At 39.1% G+C, this 21,432-nt stretch overlaps 1 long non-coding RNA gene across 1 annotated transcript in view; it reads left to right on the top strand.

Annotated features, from left to right (window-relative positions):
- LOC119529350 overlaps positions 1 to 16,934 on the top strand; it is an 81,720-nt gene extending 64,786 nt beyond the window's left edge. Inside the window, exons 2-3 of the long non-coding RNA XR_005215847.1 lie at positions 16,245 to 16,335; positions 16,615 to 16,934. This is a non-coding gene — a long non-coding RNA (uncharacterized LOC119529350). The remainder of the gene's footprint in view (positions 1 to 16,244; positions 16,336 to 16,614) is intronic.
- Positions 16,935 to 21,432: the final 4,498 nt, after the last annotated feature.

Here is a 21,432-nt window from a genome sequence, read left to right as displayed (position 1 = left end):
CAGTAGTTGTATGAAGTAAGACCTTAACAGTTGATATTATTTTTAGTTTTAAACAGAAACCTTAACTTTTGACTCTAAAGAGCTTGAAAATGTAGTATTTCACTGGTTTGGAGAATCCAGGCCAGTTGAGCCTGCGGCATCGTATCAGTATGCCTTGGCGTTAGAATTGGCCATTGTTTTTGTGTTTCTGTGGTTCCTTTCTGACCATGGGTTTTATTTTTCCAGTTTCCACCTCTTGATTCTAGGGCTCTAGATAATGTTGCTCTTCATCCTTTTTTTCCCCAGGGACCCAAATTTATGCCCTTAATGAGCTTTCCCTAGAGGGCTGAGAATTATATTTATGATTTTCCTTAGCCCTCTCTATTTTGGGAATGGTGAGAAAATGGGAAGCAGGTCAGGGAGACTGTGGCATTACTTCCTGATTGTCACAATTCCCTTCCCTATAAAATTCTGTGAAGGTTTGAGAGGCAGGTGGTGCTGCCTGCTTAGTACTAAACTTTTTCCTCTACGCCCACCAGCGCCACCTCCCAAGTTAGGTGCCTGCTACTTCCAAAATATCCCATAATTGGGTCACAACATTATCTGCCTACTTGGAATGATTTCTAAAAATCAAAGCAAAGACGCAGACTATGCCTGTGGGATTTGAAATGTCTCATCCTACGCTTTAAGGCTCTGCAGAACTGTTCTGAAAAAGAAAAAAAAAAACCAACAAAAATAATCTCAATTAGGTGACAGTCTCTCTGCAACCTAGAACTGCCTCATTTTCATTTGCAAAGGGGCTGAGGCTGTGGTTCTTTCTGACTTCACAGGGAGATGAGCATGTAGACTTGACTCAACAGATCAAATTCACTGTTGAATTTTTATAAACCAATGGGCTTGTAGAAATTTCCATTCAGTGGTTTGAAATGGTATCAGCAGATTAGAAAAAAATTAAGTTGTTCGGTTGTTATATCTTTCTGATTCCTTCCCCACAGACATGGCTGTCTTTCCCCTGAGTTTCAGCAGTGGCCTCTCTGGTCTCCTGCTTGTTCAGCTCCATCCATTCAGCTTGGCTTCCCAAGTGCTGGCTGCTGTTCCAGATGCTGTGTGTGGAAACTGATCAGGGTGGCCACAGCATCTGCCTTAGAGCTTCCAGTTAATAGAAAAAGGCTGACAGTGAAATAACTACTTATGATAAAGCGTGGTGTGCTTCCCAGACTGAGCACTTGCCCTTGGTTGGGTGTGGAGGGCAAGATACAGGCAAGGCTTCCCAGGGGAAGGGATGCTTAATCTCTCCCACGGCACAGTCTGGTGCACTCTGGGCACCTCCTTCTCTGCAGTTTCTTGAGGCACCCTTGAGTTGGCAGCTGGCTTCTCTGTGGCCTCTGTCTGGTGTCTACACTGCATCCAAGATGACCTTCTGAAGTGCAGGTCTGGGCATATCTGTCCCATGCTTTAAAAAGCCTCCAGGAGCTCCTCGCTGCTCTCCAGATGCAGGGCCAGCTCCTTAGCACTGCATTCAGGGCCCTCTGTGATCTGCTGTGCTTGCCTCTTCTGGCTGTCTAGTGATTCTGCATTTCATATTCAGGGCTTTAGCCACACTGTTCCTATAATCTGCCAGGTTTCCTCTGGCCTTTGGGCTTTTATCCAGTTTCCGCTGTGGGCAGCGGTCTCTGCCTCCTGTCTGGTCTTTATCCGCCCGTGTTTTCTTCCTCCTCCTGTAAGTAGCTGAATCATCATCCCCTCCAACGTGCTTCAGTATCTCCTGGGGGCTTGTTAAAGTGCACTGCGCTGGGCCCCAACCCTAGAGTGGGTGGTTCTGTAGGTCTGTGGTGGGACCCATGAAAGTGAGCATTTCTAGCAATTTCCCAGGTGTTGCTGATACTGCTGGACTGGGGACCACACTTGGAAAATGGGCTGGGGTGCATCATCACCCAGATGAGGCTGTTGGTTCTTTTCCTTGCTCCCACCTTAGCCCCTCACCCCCCAATTCCATCTCACCCTCGTCATCACACCCCATTGTTACTGCTTCCTTCTCCCTCCTAGTCCCTAAACCCCTGGAGGCGTGGTACTCTCGTTTCTTCACCTTTGAATCCCCAGAGCTGAAAAATCCTTGGTGCTCAATAAACATTTGTTGATGTATTAATATATGAATGAAGGACAGTTTTAACATTGGAAGCTTTAATAAAATGCCCCAGAATATTTCCAGCATCTTGATTTTTGGAGAGATCACCGCCATTTCGGATGGCATGGGCTTACAGTGTGATGTTAATGATTCAGCACTGAGTTTGATTAACATAAGGAACAATTGATTTTGTGGTGTTGTGTCCAAATTCTAGAAAGGTGTGATGGAAGAGCCCACTTTAAATCCATGTTTGTTTCTGGAGTGACTCAAAAATGTTCATTTTCTTGTGATGATTCAAGTATGACAAGGTCTGTGTGTGAAATAAAATGTATCCAAAGGAAATGCAGATGCTATTTAATCTGCAACCATAGAATGGTCTCTGTTTGAAATAATAAATCATGTTGAACTGAAATTAAATGTATCCAGATAGTTAAGTAATCTTTCTCCAGGCCAGAGAGAAGAATAACCAGGGTGCTTCTTTTACCTTTAAATTCTGTGAATGTTTATTGAGCAACTACTCTGTGCTAGTAGGCCCCAGGAGTATGGCAACCAGTAAAATCGAGCCTCATTTTAAAACATCCATTCAAGGAGCCCTCATGTCCTGTAGTCCCGAAGACTGGAGCACACATTACCTTTTATTGTGCCAACCATGCCCCGACTGTAATGTTACTTTCACGACTTGTAAAGCAGTGCTTCCCAAAGTGTGTTCAGTGAAACCTGAGTTATTGGAAATGCTCTTGGAATAAAGGTTTCTGCCATTATGTAAGTTTTATTTTATTTTTCATTGTGGTAACATATATGTACTGTAAAATTGCCATTTAACTATTTTTTAAGTAAACTGTTTTTAAAGTATATAATTCAGTGATGTTAATTACGTTACAATGTTGTACTGCCATCACCACCAGCCGTTACCAAAATGTTTTCATCACCCAAAACAGAAACTAAGTACCCATCAAGCAATAAGTAATCCTTATTTATGTCCCCTCCCCACAGTGAGTCTTTTTGGAAAGAATATTTGTCTAGGTAGAATAATTACGAGAGTAAAGAGCCTTCGGCTCAGTTGTCGGGGACTCAGGAGACCTTTATCCTATGCTGCTCCTGATGGCCTTTGAAAGTAGACTTTTGCTCCAGAGAAGCTAAGAAAGGAAAAATGCCCCAAGAACAATTAAGAGTGTCTTTTTGAGGAGCTGAAGCCTAGGGAGGAACATCCTGGGAGAAAGCCATTTTGAAAACAGAACTCCAGAGCAGATGCCAGCCATGTGCCTTCCCAGCTAACAGAGGTTTTCCGGACGCCATTGGCCATCTTCCAGTGAAGGTACCCGATTGTTGATGACTTACCTTGGACACTTGATGGCCTTAAGACTGTACCTTTGTAACCAAATAAACCCCCTTTATAAAAGCTGGTCCATTTCTGGCATTTTGCAAAAAGGCAGCATTAGCAAACTGGAACACATGGTTTCCAAATATTTTCTCCCATTGCGTCTGCTGCCTCTTTACAGTTTTGACAAATTCCTTTGAGGTACAGAAGCTTTTGACTTTGAGGAGTTCCCATTTATATTTTTTATTTTGTTGTTTGTGCTTTGGGTATAAGGTCTAAGAAGTGGCCTCTTAATACTAGGCTTTGGAGATGTTTCCCTACATTATATTCTCTGAGATTTATGGTACTGTCTCTTATATTCAAGTCTTTGATCCATTTTGAGTTAATTTTTGAATAGGGTGTGTGGTAGGGGTCCTCCTTCATTCTTTTTGTTATGGCTATCCTGTTCTTCCAGCCCCATTTGTTGAAGAGACAGTTTTGTACCAGTTCAGTGGATTTGGGGGCCTTATCAAAAATCAGTCAACTGTATATCTGGGGGTATATTTCCAAACTCTCAATTCAATTCCATTGATCACTATGTCTATCTTTATGCCAATACCGTGCTATTTTGACCACTTTAACTTTATAGTAGGCTCCAGAGTCAGGAACTGTAAGTCCTCCCACTTTGTTCTTCTTTTTTAGGATGTTCTGGCAATTCAAGGCCCCTTTCCCTTCCAAATAAATTTGATTACTAGCTTTTCCAGGTCTGCAAATAGGTTGTTAGAATTTTGATTGGAATTGCATTGAATCTGTAGATCAGTTTGGGTAGAATTGATGTCTTAGCAATGTTTGGTCTTCCTATCCATGAGCATGGAATATTTTCCCACCTATTTAGGTCCTTTTTAAATTTCTTCTATTAAAATTTTGTAGTTTTCTGTGTAGAGGTCTTTTGTGTCCTTGGTTAAGTTTATTCCCAGGTACTCAATTTTTTAGTTGCTACTGTGAATGGAATTTTTTTTTGATTGCCTCTTATGTTTGGTCATTACTAGTGTATAGGAATATTACTGACTCATGTGCATTAATATAATATCCTGCCACTCTGCTGAATTTGTTTATTAGCTCAAGTAGCTTTGTGATTGAATTCTCAGGATTTTTCAAATATAAGGTCATATCATCTGCAAATAATGACAGTTTTATTTTTTCCTTTCCAATTTGGATGCCTTTAATTTCTTTGTCTTGGTGAATTGCTCTGGATGGAACTTCTAGCACAATGTTGAATAAGAGAGGTGACAGTGGGCATCCTTGTCTCTTTCCCAGTCTTAGGGGAGAAGCTTTCAGCCTCTTACCATTGAGTACTATGCTGGTTGTGGGTTTTTCATACATGCCCTTTATCATATTGAGGAAGGTTCCTTCAATTCCTACTTTTGAACTGTTCTTATCAAAAAGGGATGTTGAATTTTGTCAAATGCTTTTTCAGCATCTCTCAAGATGATCATTTGATTTTTCCCTTTTGATTTGTTAATGTGTTGCATTACATTAATTGATTTTCTTATGTTGAACCATCCTTCATGCCAGAAATGAACCCTACTTAGTCATGGTGTATAATTCTTTTAATGTGTCTTTGTATTTGATTTGCAAGTATTTTGTTTAGAATTTGCATCTATATTCTTTAGGGAGTTTGGCCTATAGTTTTTCTTTTATGTAGTGTCTTCATCTGGTTTTGCTATCAGAGTGATAGTAACTTCATAAATGAGTTAGGTAGTGTTCCTTTTTCTTCAGTTTTTTAAAGGAATTTGAGCATGAATGGTGTCACTTCTTTTTTGGAAAGTTTGGTACAATTTGCCTGTGAAGCCATCTGGCCCTGGGCTTTTATTTGTAGGTAGATTTTGGATGACTGATTGGATCTCTTTGCTTGTGATTGGTTTGTTGAGGTTTTCTGTTTCTTCTTGGGTCAGTGTAGTTTGTTCATGTGTTTCTAGGGAATTGTCCATTTCCTCTAAATTGTCTAGCTTGTTGACATGCAGTTGTTCATAGTATCCTCTTATGATTTTTATTTCTGTAGTAAGTATCCCCTTCTCACTTCTGATTCTGTTTATTTGGATCTTCTCTCTCTTTGATTTTGTCACTCTACCTAAGGGACTGTCAATCTTGTTGACCTTCTCAAAGAACTAACTTTTGGTTTTATTTATTCTATTGTTGTTTTTTGTTTTGTTTTGTTTTTGTTTTTTGTTCTCCAACTCATTTATTTCTGCTTTAATCTTTGTTATTTTTTTTGTGTGTGTACTTGCTTTAGGGTTAGTTTGCTGATCATTCTCCAGCCTCTTCAGTTGTTCAGTTAGGTCTTCAGTTTTAGCTCTTTCTTGCTTTTTGATATATGCATTTAGAGCCTTAAATTTCCCTCACAGCACCACCTTTGGTGCATCCCCCAGGTTTTGATAAGTTACATTCTTGTTTTCATTCATCTTTAGATATTTACCAGTTTCTCTTGCAATTTCTTCTTTGACAAACTTATTGTTTAGGAATGTGTTGTTTAACTTGCATATATTTGTGAAAGATCTGGTTCTTTGGTGGTTATTGATTTCTAGTTGCATTTGCATTGCATTATTGTCAGAGAATGTGCTTTGAATAATTTCAGTCCTTTTAAATTTAAGACTTATTTTGTGCCCCAGAATATGATCTATCCTGGAAAACATTCCATGGGCGCTACAGAAAAATGTACTTTGGGATATAATGGTCTACATGTATCTGGTATATCTAATTCATTTGTCATATTGTTTAGGTTCTCAATTTCCTTACTGGTCCTCTGTCTAGTTGTTCTATCTACAGAAGAGAGTGGTATATTAAATTTTCCTACTATTGTTGACATGTCTATTGCTCTCTTCAGTTTAGCCAATGTTTGTCTCATGTATTTTCGAGCTCCTTGATTGGGTGCATAAACATTTATAATTGTTATTTTTTATTGGTGAATTAGCCCTTTTATTAATAAATAGTGTCCTTTGTCTCTTACAACATCTTTGCATTTGAAGTCTATTTTGTCTAATAGTAGTTTAGCAACCCCAGCTTTCTTTTGATTGCAGTTTGTGTAGAATACTTTTTTCCATCCTTTCACTTTCAGTCTGTTTGTGTCTCTGGGTCTAAAATGAGTCTCTTGTAAACAGCATATTGATGGGTCATATTTTTTAATCCATTCTACCAGTCTGTATCTTTTAATTGGAGAGTTTAATCCATTCACTTTCCAAGTTATTACTGTTAAGGGAGTTCTTAAACCAGCCGTCTTATACTTTGGTTTTTATTTGTTAGATCTATTTTTTTCCCTCTCTTTTTTCCCTTTAAGTTTTTCTTCCTAATAACTCTTCTCCAGATCTCTCTCTCCTTTCTTCATCTCATCTTGTAGAACTCCCTTTAGTATTTCTTGCAGGGCAGGTCTCTTCTCGGCTTTTGTTTATCTATGACAATTTTAAGCTCTCCCTCAATTTTAAAGGAGAGCTTTGCTGGATAAAGAATTCTTGGTTGGCAATTTTTCTCTTTCAGAATTTTAAATGTGTTATACCACTGCCTTCTCACCTCCATGGTGCCCACTGAGTAGTCAGTACTTAGTCATATGTTCTTTGCCTTGTATATGGTGAATTGTTTCTCTCTTGCTGCCTTCAGTAGTTTCTCCTACTTTTCAACATTTGACAATCTGATCAGAATATGTCTCAGAGTGGGTTTATTTGGATTTATTCTATTTGGAGTTCTTTGGGATCTTTAATTTGCATATTTATGTCATTTAGAAGATTTCAGAAGTTTTCCTCAACTACGTCTTGAAACAGTCTTCTTAGTCCTTTAACCTTCTCTTCTCCTTCTGAGACACCAGTGATTCTTATATTTATTCTCTTCATGTCCATCATTTCTCTGAGATCCATTTCAAATTTTTAAATTTTTTTCCCATATGTTTTTTTGTGTGCTCGCATTCATTTACTCTTTCCTCAAGTTCACTTATCCTTTCTCCTGCCACTTCAAATCTGTTATTGTGTGTCTCTAGTATATTTTTCATTTGAGCCACATAGGTCTGCTATTTTTATTTCCATATGGTCTGCTATTTTTTTATTTACTCTTTCAAATTCTTCTTTATGCTCTTGTAGAGTTTTCTTGATTTCCTTTATGTCTTTAGCCATCTTGTTGAAGTTATTTTGGAGACTTGTTTGAACTTCTTATTTAATTGCTCTAAGTTTTGTGTGTCTCATGGCTTTTTCATTTGTTCCTTTGGCTTGTCCATATCTTCAGATCCTTCAAGTGCTTTGTAATTTTTTGTTGACTTTGGAGCATTTGCTTTTGTTGATAGGGTTATTTTAGAAAGTGCAGAATTATTTGAGCATTTATATATATTTTGGTTTGTTGGCATGCAGTTTTCCAATCCTGCCAGCAGGTGGTGCTCTTGAGGCACAGGTTGCTGGAGAGCAGTTTCCCTATCCTACCTGCTGGTGATGCTCTTGTGGTACAGCTTGCTGGAGTGTAGTTTCCCTAACTACCAGTAGGTGGTGCTCTCAAGTAGGTTTTCCCTGAACTTCTGTGTGGTGGACAGAGTTGAAACCAGGTGGGGAACCAGTCAGTGCACTGGGTCTCCATGTGCATTGGGGAATGCCTGTCCTGGGGCTGCGATATGGGCCCTGAGCAGGTATGCAGGGAGTCGGATCAAGGGCACCCCACAGATGGAATGCTGGCTCCGCCTTCTGGTTCTCTGCCTGCCTTGCGACTGTGAGTCTCTGGTGTGGGAGGGGCTCCAGAACTTTCCCTTCCACACTTCTTGCTGTTACACATCCCCCACCCCTTCTGTGGGGAAAGAGCAAACACTGCCCACCAGTTTCCCACACAGGATCTCTCCACTGTCTGACTGTTGAGGATCCCCCCAGCAAACTGTCAGTATAGGTGCACCGGAGTGGAAAACTGCTGCTCACTCCCTTGCCTAGGGGCGGTTTTACTGCTGCCAGTCAGGAGGCAGTCCAATGGGAATATACTCACCACATCCCTCAACCACCATCTCCCTTCCATTTTTGTTGCTGTCCCCTCCATGTACTGTGGAGGACCCTCTATGGCCTGTTGCACCCTGAAACCACAGTCCCTGGTGTCCTCTGGTCCCTTTCTACTTACTTTCATGGAGGAGAAGCCCATTCTGCCTCACCTCCTCTGCCGTCTTCCCAGAATTCCTGAACATTTATCTATAATTTGACAGAGCTACAGGTTGGTGGAGTGCAGTTTCCAACCTATCATCGGATGGCACTCCTGAGCCACCTCTTACCCTCAAGCCAGTTCTCCCCAACTTCATCTGTGTACTGAGTTGGGGTCGAAACCATGTGGATGTAGAATCAGAGCACCAATTTTCTGTGTGCATTGGGTACTGCCAGCCCTGTGGGTGGGGGGCATGCCCTGTGCAGTTTGGCAGGGATTCTGCTCCAGGACACAGTGGTCCCAGCCCTTCCAAGGGCTGTGGGTGTAGTACTCTGGGGCTGCAGAACTGTGTGTTTCATCTTCCAGCTCAGATGCCCCACAATCCCTCTTTGCTGTGTGCCTATGAGTCCCTGGGATTGGGGGAGGGCTCCTGGCACTTCTGTTTGGCACCCCTGACTCTAGGCTATGTGTACCATGGGCTTCCATGGAGGAAGAGTGGATGCCATCACAAGCCTGCCAAATCCTGAATTCCCTCAAGGCAGCTCTCGACCATGGGGCTGTGAAGGGTTGTCTCCTAGCCAGCTGCAAATATGGCTGCATGGGGCATGGAAAGCTACCCCCTTCCATGACTGTCTGCCTGCTCCAATGGCCAGTCCCTGGTATGGGGGCTCTTGGCTGCGGGTCTGTGAAGAGTAATCACCCACACCAAGTACTGAGGAAGGTGCCTGGGGAGTGGAAGGCTAATCCCCTCAATGCCATCAGCTGGCTCCAGCCACCCATTCCCCAGTGGTGTTCTGGGCCGAACCCTCACCTGTCTTAAATGCAGCCTCTTGGTTTCTCCAAGTACACACTCACTATGATTGTAGAAGTCCCTGCCCAGCTGGTGGAACCCTGGAACTGCTGTTTTGGGGCACTTTCTGTAGTTTATCTAGTGTTTTTCATGGAGAAGAATTTTGTTCTCTCTCTCGTAATCCATCATCTTGGATCCCCCTCTCCTTCTTTTTTGAGATAATTTTGCTAGATATAAAATTCTTGGTTTATTTTGTTTTTTTAAGGACTTTCAAAATATCATTTTCTGACCTCCATGGCTTCTGATGAGAAATCTGCTGTTATTCTTTTTTGGGGATCCTTTGTACATAAGAAGTTGCCTCTCTTGCTGCTTTCAAAATCCCCTTTATCTCTGGATTTTGACAATTTTGCTATAATGTGTCTTGGTGCAGATATCTTAGAGTCTGTCCTGCTTGAAGTTTTTGAGCTTTCTGGATGTGTAATCATGTCTTTTATTGAATTTGGGAAGCTTTTAGACATTATTTCTTCAAATACTTTTTCTCTGTTATCCTTTTGGAACTCCAATGATGCATACGCTGGTGTGCTTGATGGTGTCCCACAAGTCTCTCAGGGAGTGTTCAGTTTTCTTCATTACTTTTTCTTTCTGCTCCTCACACTGAATAATGTCATCTTTCTTGTCTTCAAGTTTGCTGATTCTTTCTTCTGCCTGTTTAAATTTGCTGTTGAATCTGTGTAGTGAATTTTTCGTTTCAATTACTATACTTTGAAACTCCAAAATTTGTTTGGTTCTTTTTAATAATTTCTATCTCTTTATTTTGTTCAGTGTTTCCCTAATTTCCTTTGGTTCTTTGTATATGGATTCCTTTAGCTTGTTAAACATTTTTAGGACAAATGATTTAAAGTCTTTGACTAATAGTTCCAATTATGAGCTTCCTCAGGGATGGTTTCTCACCGATTCTTTTCTTTCCATGAATGGGCCATACTTTCCAGTTTCTTTGTGTGTTTTGTAATTTTTTTGTTGAGAACTGGGCATTCTGAGTATTACTTTGTTATTACTCTGGAAATCCAGTTTTCCCACTCCTCTGGGACTGGTAGGGTATTTTTTGTTGTTGGTAGTGCGGGCTGGAGCCATCAATTTGTGACTTTTCCAAACTAATTTTGCCCCCAAATGGTGAATGGAAAGAGACAAGAGAAAAAAAATAGGTATTGCCTGTTTTGACTCCTTTGCTGCTTTTGCCTGGGGGATATTGGAACAATGGCCATGCTCAGTGCTGGGCCCCTGAGATCTGAAGTAGCTGATCAAAGGCCGTGATAAGCAATCAGACCAGACTGTCTGGGATTTTGCGGGATGAGGTCCTTATAGCTCACCCTGGCACTAGCGTGCTGTACCAGGAGCCCAGACTATAGTCGCCACTGCTGCCTGCCTTGTGGTTCAGGTATAGGGGATGGGAGTCACTACACAGAGGATGAAATTCACCAATCTTACCACAACTTACAAGACTCTTCCTCCAGCTCTTCTCTAGATGCTGCACAGTGTTCCACTGGACTCTAGAGTTTCACAATAATTGATGGAGATAGTTTCTGCCAGTTCAGTAGTTGTTTTGGTGGAGGGATTGGTTCCTGATCCCTGCTCCACCGTCTTCCCAAATCCTCTCCGTCTAATTTTGTTCTGTTATGATCAGAGAACAAACTTTGTATGATTTCAGATTTTCCACATGCACTTGAAAAGAATATGCATTCTGCTGTTGTCTCGAGTTCTATAAATGTCAATTCAATCAGGTTGGTTGATAGAGTTATTCAGATCTTCTATGTCCTGGCTGATTTTCTGTTTACTATCCCATTGATTACTGAGAGGGGAGTATTAGTCTCCATGTATAATTTTGAATTTATCTGTTTCTCCTTTTGCTTCTATCAATTTGTCTTGGTAAAAATTTGGGCCTTGATTGTTAGACACATACACATCAAGATTCTCATGTATTCTTGGTGAATGGACCAATTTATCATTATATAATGTCTCTTTATCCTTGGCAGTTTTCCTTGTTCTGAGGTCTACTTTGTTTGATGTTAATATTGCCTATCCAGTTTTCTTTTGATTAGTGTTTTCATGGTATGTCTTTTTCCATGCTTTTGCTTTTAATCTATCTATATCAAACTGCATTTCTTAAAGATATCATATAGTTGGATCTTCTTCCTCTTTTTAAACAGCCAATCTGAGAATCTGTCTTTTAATTAGTGTGTTTAAACCACTTATATTGAATGTACTTTTTAATAGTCGGATTTAAGTCCACAATTTTGTTATTTTTCTGTTTGTCAAATGTTTTTTGTTCTTCTCTTCTCTCTTTCCTGTTTTCTTTTGAACTACTTAAATACTTTATAATATTTCATTTTTGTGTATTGTATTTTTATCTATTTCTCTTTCTCCTTGTCTCTCTGTTTCTTTTCCCTTTTAGTGTTCACTCTGGGGACTATTAAATGTGAGTGATCTGAACACATCAATTAAAAGACAAAGTTTTTTCCTTTCTTCTTTGTGACTTCCCTTGCAAACCTGAGCTGATTAATTTATTTGAGGCACTGGGGTTGAGGCTGATACCTGAGATGACACTAGATTCACATAAAAGCCAGTCACTTTGACAAAGACATTGTGCTTGGCTAACTCCCATCATTTCACTGACTTTTTCCGAGGTCAAATCTAGTATATATAGAAAAAAAGAGGGCCATAGGCTTCTGTCTAGGAGTTTTATCTCGGCCAAAGTAGCAATAGATTTAAGAAAATATAAGGAGTCTTTTTACTGATATCCAGGTCAAGTCCTTTTACTGATATCCAGGTCAAGTCATTGTCAAACTTGAACAGTTATATGGGTTTTCATGGGCTTTAGAGTAGAAGTAAAGAATTTTTGTTAAAATAAAGTCTGAATAAATGAAAATATATAGCATATTTATCAATGGCTTAACTTAATACAGTAAAAATGCCATTTCTCCTCAGATTAAATATATATTAAATATAATACCAATAAAAATTCTAAAGGCTTTTCATTAAAATTTGTTCAAATTTTACATAGAAGGGTTATTATGAAAGAAGAGCTAAGGCAGTCGTAATAAAGCAGCACAAGGAGAGAAACCCACTCTACCAGATATCAACGTATATTACAAAATTACAGAAATTAAAATAGTGCAGTGTTAGCTCAGTGTGCCAGCTTGAATGTATTATGTCCCCCCAAACACCGTTATCTTTGATGTAATCTTGTGTGGGCAGACCTATCAATGTTGATTAGATTGTAATTCTTTTGAGTGTTTCTGTGGAGATGTGCCCCACCCAACTGTGGGTGATGACTCTGATTGGATAATTTCCATGGAGGTGTTGCCCCACCCATTCAGGGTGGCTGTAAATTAAATCACTGGAGCCATATAAATGAGCTGACAAACAGAAGGAACTCAGTGCTGCTGTGAGTGACATTTTGAAGAGGAGCTATAGCCAAGTGGGACACTTTGAAGAAAGCACAGGAGCTGCAAATGAGAGACAGTTTGAAGATGGCCATTGAAAGCAGACTCTTGCTCCAGAGAAGCTGAGAGAGGACAAATATCCCAAGTGCAACTAAGAGTGACATTTTTGAGGAACTGCAGCCTAGAGAGGAACGTCCTGGGAGAAAGCCATTTTGAAACTGGAACTTTGGAGCAGACGCCAGCCTTGTGCCTTCCCAGCTAACAGAGGTTTTCCGGACACTGTTGGCCATCCTCCAGTGAAGGTACCGGATTGCTGATGTGTTACCTTGGACACTTTATGGCCTTAAGACTGTAACTGTGTAACCAAATAAACCCCCTTTTAGAAAAGGCAACCCATCTCTGGTGTTTTGCATTCCAGCAGCATTAGCAAACTAGAACACTCAGTAATAGAAAAATTGATCAATTGAAGGGAATAAAGAGCCTAGAAACAGACCAGTGAGAACCTGATATATGAGAAAGGTGGCATTATAGATATTTAGGAAATGGAAGGATTATTCAATACATTGTATTTACAACGGTTAGCTTTCTATTTGTAAAATTCATACCATCTTAAAAAAACAAACTGAAGACCTAAATGTAAAAACAAAACAAAATAGGACACACAAAACTTGAAACCTATCAATATATAATAGAAGAAAATATCTTGATGGTGTAGGAGTATAAAAGACTTTCTTAATCAGGAATATTTAAGTAGAACACAGGTTACCAGGGGTGGGAGGTGGTGGGGTTGGGGAATTATTGCTTACCAGGTACAGAGCTTCTGGTTTGGGTGATAGAAAAGTTTTGGTAATGATGGTGATGGTAGTACAATATTGTGAATATAATTAATATCCTGAATTGTACACATGAAAGTGGTTAAAATGAGAAATGGTGTTGTATATATGTTACAATAAAATATTTTTTAAAAAAGAATATTTTGTTCCAATCATATTTTATTCATTGGAAAACCATAACACTAATCAAAGCATCTGGGAACTGCTTTGAAAATCATAACGTATGTAAAGTGAAAGAGATCTACCCCTCTTTTCATGTAGTGTTTCTTCTTCTTTTTCTAAGCAAATGTTCTCTAAGAAAATTCAAACATTCCAGGCAATTTTTTAGCCTTTTTTAAATGCAATTTTATTGAGATATATTCACATAACATACAGTCCTCCAAAGTATACAATCAGTTGTTCATAGTATCATCATATAGTTGTGCATTCTTCACTACAATCTTTGAACATTTTCACTACTCCAAAAAATTAAACTAAAGTTAAAATAAAAAAGAACATCCAAAACATTCCATTCCCCTCCTCCCCCATTGTTCATTTACTTATTTACTTTTTTTTAACACTCATTCATTGTTTTTTAACTTTATGAAAAAATTAAAAAACAAACAATAAAAAAACAACATTTCAAACCAAACCAAAACAAAGGAATAAGAAAAAACAACCTAAAATAACTACGTTGCTGCCATGTTCCTACCTACCCCAAGAAAATAAACAACTTTAACCAAACAAAGGACTAAGAAAAACAAATAACCTAAAATAACTACATTGCTGCCAACTTGTTCTTACTATACCCCCCCCAAATTAACAAACCATAGTTGTTCCTGAGCATTCCCATAATGTTAAGTTTACCCTCCTTAACTTATCTGTTCTTATTAGATTATTGTTCCCCCTTCACTATTTGCTGTCTATCGCTAGGTCCCCCACATTCCACAATATAAACCATTTATTTTACATTTTTCACAGAGTTCACATTAGTGGTAACATACACTATCTCTCTTTTGTGACCAGGCACATTTTTAAACCTTTTTCTCACAATAAATAACATGTATATGATATTGTCTCATCTTCTCAAAAGTGACATTTGAGTCAATAATACAAACTTTGACATGATTTAGATGGAACAAAATGTTTTCTTTTTAGTGATAAGTTTCTAGGCAGGGTATGAACCTAGAATCAAAAAGTAAAAACTGGTCCTGCTCCATTTGTCCTGTTTTTGGACTGTATCCTCATTCCTTCACTTCTTTGAAACTTTATTCTAAGACTAATGCCAGTGCATGATCAAAGAAATTATATTGTGATTGTAGCTTTGATGTTTAATATTTGTAGTCTAAATAACAGTGAGAATTATTACTTGCAAAGTCATTGATTTGGAAACTGCTTCCAGGAGAAATCATATCTCATTTGATTAAAATAAAGAAAGAAAATTCATCCTCAAAGAAAACTCATTTGTCTTCTAAGAATAGCATTTCAGAGATTCAAAGAAATTAGAGGTGGAAAAAATCAATTAGAGCTAATCTACTAGCTTGTCAGGAAGTATTGCTTTCTACAGAATATATTCTAGTTCTTTGTCCAGATTAATTTTAAATGTCTGGAGGGATGGAGCATATGTTATATCCCTTTGAAGTCTTTCCTTTTATCTAGTTGACCTTACCAAGAATTTTTTTTTTCTAACATCTAACTTCCATGTTAAGTACTAGTTCTGTACTATTAGTTTTAGTCACACTTCTTTTTCCTATACTAATTCTCTTTTTCTCCCAAATTCAGTTTTTACACCTTCAGATAACTATAAGGAGCTAGCTTTCATTGAACATGATGACAGATGTTTAGTTATTATAATGATCTCTTAAATCAAAGAGGTTTTTAGGTATTTTTGCCATCTTCCTTCCTTCCCCCCTTTTTTTTTTAAATGCAAATCATGTAATGGAGGAAGATTCTTGTCAGGAACAAGTAGGTAAAGGAGACTGTCGGTTTCTTGGTTGAGCTAATTGACTATGGATTCCTTTACAAATTAGCAATTTATTTCTTGTCTGTTTTTGGTTTGAGCAAAGCATTTTTCTCTTGTAAATGATTTCCAGTTATTTTTTTAGCCTCTTCTCCCTTTCAGCATTTTTAATCTCAGATTTCCTCCTTACTATTATCTATGTTTATAAAAATTTTAAGTTGAATATTTTTCCAGGTTGGGTGGTGTTATTTATGTTGTACCCTTTGAACACAGAAGTGATGGTTTCCTTCTATTCACAATCTAAATTCTTGTCCTTAGCTTACCCATGCACATTGGTACTCTAGAGTCAGATTTCTCCTGTCTGTTGATAAGGAAAACAAGGATTCTGGGAGGGTTGAGAGGATATCATATGGGAGAAGGAGATTGCCCTCAGCATAAGAATATAAATTCTTTGGAGCCCAAGCCAGTTCAATAAAATGCCAGTGTCTGCAGTAACAACTCCTGATAACCTGGGGGAAGGGCAAAGACAAAGATTATGATGACTCTTATTGTTGTGTGCGTCCATAAATTCTTGTATAGAGCCCATTCATTATTGCTCAAGAACCACAGCATAAGTTTTTATGAAATTTACTAAATATATTTTGCAATTATGAAAACTTACAGAAAAATTAATTAGCTTTCTCTTCTTACTAGGAGGTTGTCAGGGCTTAAAAAAACAATGTGGTGGCAGACCCCCCAAAAAGGACCATGCACTGTCTTTCACCAAAGTATAACATCTCATTAGGTAAGAGCCTACACTTGGAGCCAGACTGCCTTGTTCAATTTCTGTTTCTGTCCTTTAATAGCTATGTGGCCTTGGGAAAGTAACTTAAGTCTTCCATGCCTCAGTTCCCTCTTCTGTAAAATAGTGATGTATCCTATCTCAGGAAACACTGGAGTTACAAACTGAGAATAAATGAGTTAATGTTTGTAAAGTGTAATGCAAAATATAATGTAAAGTGTAATGTTTGTCAAAGCTGATTTGTCTTTTTGTCTTTCTTTCCTTTCTTCATTCATTATCAAGTGTCATCTAAGTTATAAGGCTGGAAACAAGATCTCACAGTATAGTAGAGAAGAATGATGTAACCATCTAACCATATGGATGCTATGAAAGCATCTGAGGAGCTCTGGAAGCAAGAAGTGAGCAATCGATCCATCTGGTAGATTCGAGGAAGACTTCACAGTTGGCCTATGAAGGCTGAGTATGATTTTGAAAAGTGGACAAGATGATGGAGGTAGGAGTGGGGCAATGTGTAAAGCAGGCAGATATTCCAGCAGAGGAAACAGCATAATCAAAGGCATAAAAGCATGGAAGTACTTAATGTGTTTGCAAAGGTGTGATCAACTATGGTTAAAGCATTGTTGACTGAGGTGTGTGTGAGATGAGTCCTTCTTCCTAGTTTCATTGAATTCCCCACTGTGTAAGTCTAGGTGGGAGGGGGGCTCCACAGTCCAATAAGGAAGCTAAAGGGAGGCAAGCATTCGTTTCTCTCTGCATTCTGGCTGCTAGGGCATGGGCACAATTCCTTGGCTCAGCCAATTTGATGCTCCCTGTGACTTTGAATAGGGAAGCGGCGATGCCAAGTTGCAAAGATTCAGGAACAGTAGCTGCAGCAAGTGGCAAGGGGAGTGCTGCTTTTGGTGACATATCATGCTATAGCCTTGTCAGTGTTCTCTGCTGCCAGCCTTTCATAGATCCTGACTCTTTTCTAAATCTGAATCTCCATATTTGCATTGATGCAGGGAGCTACCAGATAACCCCAAAATACATGTTTTTATCTGGATACGTTAACTAGAGTGGATTCCTTTTGCTTGCAACCAAGAACTGTCTTAAACAATAGGGGATTTGATTTTTTTGTTTGCTCATTTGTATTACCTAGTTTTTGTTAAATGAATATGAATTACATCTGTAATAAGACACACTTTACTTATTTAACATAGAATCAAATGTAACTGTGACTATAAATAAGTGTTTTTTTAAAAGTAAAAAAGTATTTAAAATGGAAAAAAAAAAAAAAAAAAAAAAAGGAAATCCACACAGAGGCCAAAGGATAAGATGGATAAATTACTAGTTATACTACTAATAATTTTAAGATAAGATTTGTTGAGTGCTTATCTATGAGCTGGGCACATTATTGTGAGCTATATTTGCATAATCTAGTCATATAGACCCTACAACACTAAGACACACAAACTATGATTATCACTGTTTTCAGATGAGAAAACTGAGGTCAGGAGAGTTTAAGTCACTTGCCTAAAACCACTCAGTGGGAGAGTAGTACAGCCAGGATTTTAAGAGAGCAACCTGAATACAGCATCTACACTCTTAAATCTATGGAATTTCAGATGAGCTGAGGACCATCTCTCCTTAGTGGAGATGAAGGAGCCTTTATAGAAGAGGTAATATTTGAAGTAAACCTTAAAGGGTTAAGTTGGATTTAATAGGTAAAAAACATGTAAAAGGGTCAGCTGATCTGAGAAAGTTTTGTGCAAGGGCTGAAACATGAAAGACCATTCTGTGTTATGGGAATGCACCATGGTTCAGAGTTAGAACATAGGTTGCTGGGGGAGAGGCGTGCAGGGAGAGTGATGAGATGGGGGAAGGGTGGCTGAAAGGAGAGTTGGTAATTGTTCCAGTTTGCTAAAGTTGCCGTTATGCAAAAATACCAGAAATGGATTGGCTTCTATAAAAGGGATTTATTAGGTTACAAATTTGCAGTTCTAAGGTCATAAAAGTATCCAAACTAAGGTAGCAAAAAGAGGATACCTTCACTGAAGAAAGGCTGATGGTGTCTGGAACGCCTCTGTCAGCCTGTAAGGCATGTGGCTAGTGTCTGCTGGTCCTTTGCTCCTGGGTTCTGGTTTCAAAATGGCATTCTCCCAAATGTCTCTGGGCTTCTGTCTCTCTTAACTTCTCTGTCTCAGCTCCTGTGCATCCTTGCTTGTTCTCCCAGGGCGTTTCTCTCTGAGCATCTGGGTGTCCTCTCTTAGCTTCTCTGGGGCAAACTCTGGGCTTCATCTCTTAGCTTAGCATCTCCAAACTTCTTTCTGTCTGCATCTCCAAGTGTCTCTGCGTGTTTTCTCTCTAAGCATCTCTCTTCAAAATGTCTGTGCCTTTTATCCTTTCATAGAGGACACCAGAAAACCCCAACCTTGAATGGGTGGGGTCATGCCTCCATAGAAATAATCTAGTCAAAAGGTCTTACCCACAGTTGGGTGGGTCACATCTCCATGGAAACAATCTGATCAAAAGATCCCACCCACGATAGGTCTGCCCCTACAAGACTGCATAAAAGAACATAGTCTTTCCTGGACTACATAACAGTTTCAAAATGGAACAGGAGTAGAGGAATCCAAAGGTAGGTTTGAAATGGAGTGAGCATTGGGTCATGTGAGTCCTTAGGTTTAATAGTTATGTTTATTTTTAAATAACTGGAAGTCATCAGAGATTTTAAGGGAGGGGAATGGCAACTTTAGCATCTTATTTTAAAAGCATCATTCCAGCAGCAGTGTGGAGGAAGGGCTTAGATTAGGAGTAATGGGTGTCACCAAGGTTAGTTAGGAGGATGCTAAAATAGTGCATGCAAAGCCAGTGAGGACAGTGGGAGTGGGGGCAGAGAGGAGGGCCCAGATTATAGAGACATCCCTGAGTGGGAGCAACAGGGCTTGGTAAGTCATTTGATGTGGGTAGTTGAGGAGTGTAGTGGCTTGGAGTTTTGTGCCCCAGAAAAACATGTTCTTAAACTTAATCCACTCCTGTGAGTATTAACCCATTGTAAATAGGACCTTTTTTTTTTTAATTATTAAATTTAGTTTTATTGAAATACATTCACACACCATACAATCATCCATGGTATACAATCCACTGTCCACAGTATGATAACATAGTTATGTGTTCATCACCACAATCTATCTCTGAACATTTTCCTTACATCAGAAAGGACCAGAACAAGAATAAAAAGTAAAAGTGAAAAAAGAACACCCAAATCATCCCCCCATCCCACCCCATTTGTCCTTTAGTTTTTATCCCCATTTTTCTACTCATCCATACACTAGATAAAGGGGGTGTGATCCACAAGGTCTTCACAATCACACTGTCACCCCTTGTAATCTACATTATTATATAATTGTCTTCAGGAGTCCAGACTGCTGGGTTGGAGTTTGGTAGTTTCAGGTATTTACTTCTAGCTATTCCAATACATTAAAGCCTAAGAGGTGTTATCTATATAGTGCATAAGAATGTCCACCAGAGTGACCTCTCGACTCCATTTGAAATCTCTCAGCCACTGAAACTATTTTGTCTCATTTTGCATCCCCCTTTTGGTCAAGAAGATACTCTCAGTCCCATGATGCTGGGTCCACATTCATCCCCGGGAGTCATATTCTGCATTGCCAGGGAGATTTACACCCCTGGGAGTCGGGTCCCATGTGGGGGGTGGGGTGGTAAATAGGACCTTTTGATGAGGTGACCTCGGTTAAGGTGAATCAGGATGGGTCTTAATCCTTTTACTGGAGGCCTTATAGAAAAGACCACAGTGATAGCAGCCACAGGGAGCAGCCAGAAGCTGGAAGTCAGTGAAACCCAGAAGAGAAAGGAGAAGATGCCGCCATGTGCATTGTCATGTGGTGGAAAAGCCAAGGAACCTCAGCGTTTGCTGGCCAGCTAGAAGATATAGACCCTGAGAGGAAGCAAGCCTCTGAAACCATAAACCAATAAATTCCTGTTGTTAAGACAACCCATTGTATGGTATTTATTTCGACATCTAGGAAATTAAAACAAAGAGGAAGGAAGAATTGAAGATGACTGAGATTTCTAGTTTGGAAATCTGAGTAATTGGTTATGTCATTAATTGAAATAAGAATGGAAAGAAAGAAATCATCTTATGTGAGGCATACTAGAAGCTTTACATGTTTTATTTCATTCGATATTAAATGAACACAAGATGAAAAAGGTAAAGATCTTCATTTTACAGATAAGAAAAGCAAGGTTCAATGAGGGTAAGTAACAGTCCAAGGTCACATAGCTAGTAAATAAAAGACCTTAGATTGCAAAACAAGGTTTTATTCCAAAGCCTACATTCTTTTCATGATGGTATTCTACCCTCTGTTAATTTTACTTTGGAAAAGTAGCTCTGAAACTCAGGGAAGAAGGTAGAGCTGGAAACATGATCCTCCCAGGATTAGTGCTGTGTGAGCAAAGATTGAAGCCTTATGCTATTGTGAAAAGGACTTTTTAATTGAACAGCACTGTACAATAAAATTTTCTGCAGTGATAGAAATATTTTATAACTGCACTGTCCAACACAGTAACTACAAGCTACATATGGATGGCTGTTGGGTGCTTGAAATATGGCTAGTGTAACAGAGAAACTGAATTCTAGTAAATTTTAATTAATTTAAATTTAAATAGTTCTATGTGGCTAGTGACTACCATATTGGACAGTTCAGAACAGATGAACCCAGCCAGCCACTGTGAGTTTATCAGAAGGAAATACCTTGCTGAAAAAATCAAGGTATTTGATCATCTGCCTTATATCTATGGGTAAGTGTAATAGTTTAAAGCACTATGTACCCCAGAAAGACATGTTCTTAAAGTCCTGTGGGTGTGGACCCTTTTGGTGAGGCTAATACAGTTAAGGTGATGGGTCTTAAGGTGATGGGTCAGAATGGGTCTTAATCCTGTTACTAAAGCCCTTTATAAATGGAATGAATATTCAGAGGGAGGGAAAGAGAAGAGAGAGAAGAGAAGAGAAGAGAGGAGAGGAGAGGAGAGGAGAGGAGAATGCTACGGATGCAAGAAGCTGAAATCCATGACACCCAGAAAAGAAGGGGAGACACCAGG

This window comes from Choloepus didactylus, chromosome 3 (genome assembly GCF_015220235.1).
Source record: "Choloepus didactylus isolate mChoDid1 chromosome 3, mChoDid1.pri, whole genome shotgun sequence".
Classification (NCBI taxonomy): domain Eukaryota; kingdom Metazoa; phylum Chordata; class Mammalia; order Pilosa; family Megalonychidae; genus Choloepus; species Choloepus didactylus.
The sequence above is the reverse complement of the archived record's forward strand: the minus strand, read 5'-3'. Positions and strand labels throughout refer to the sequence as shown.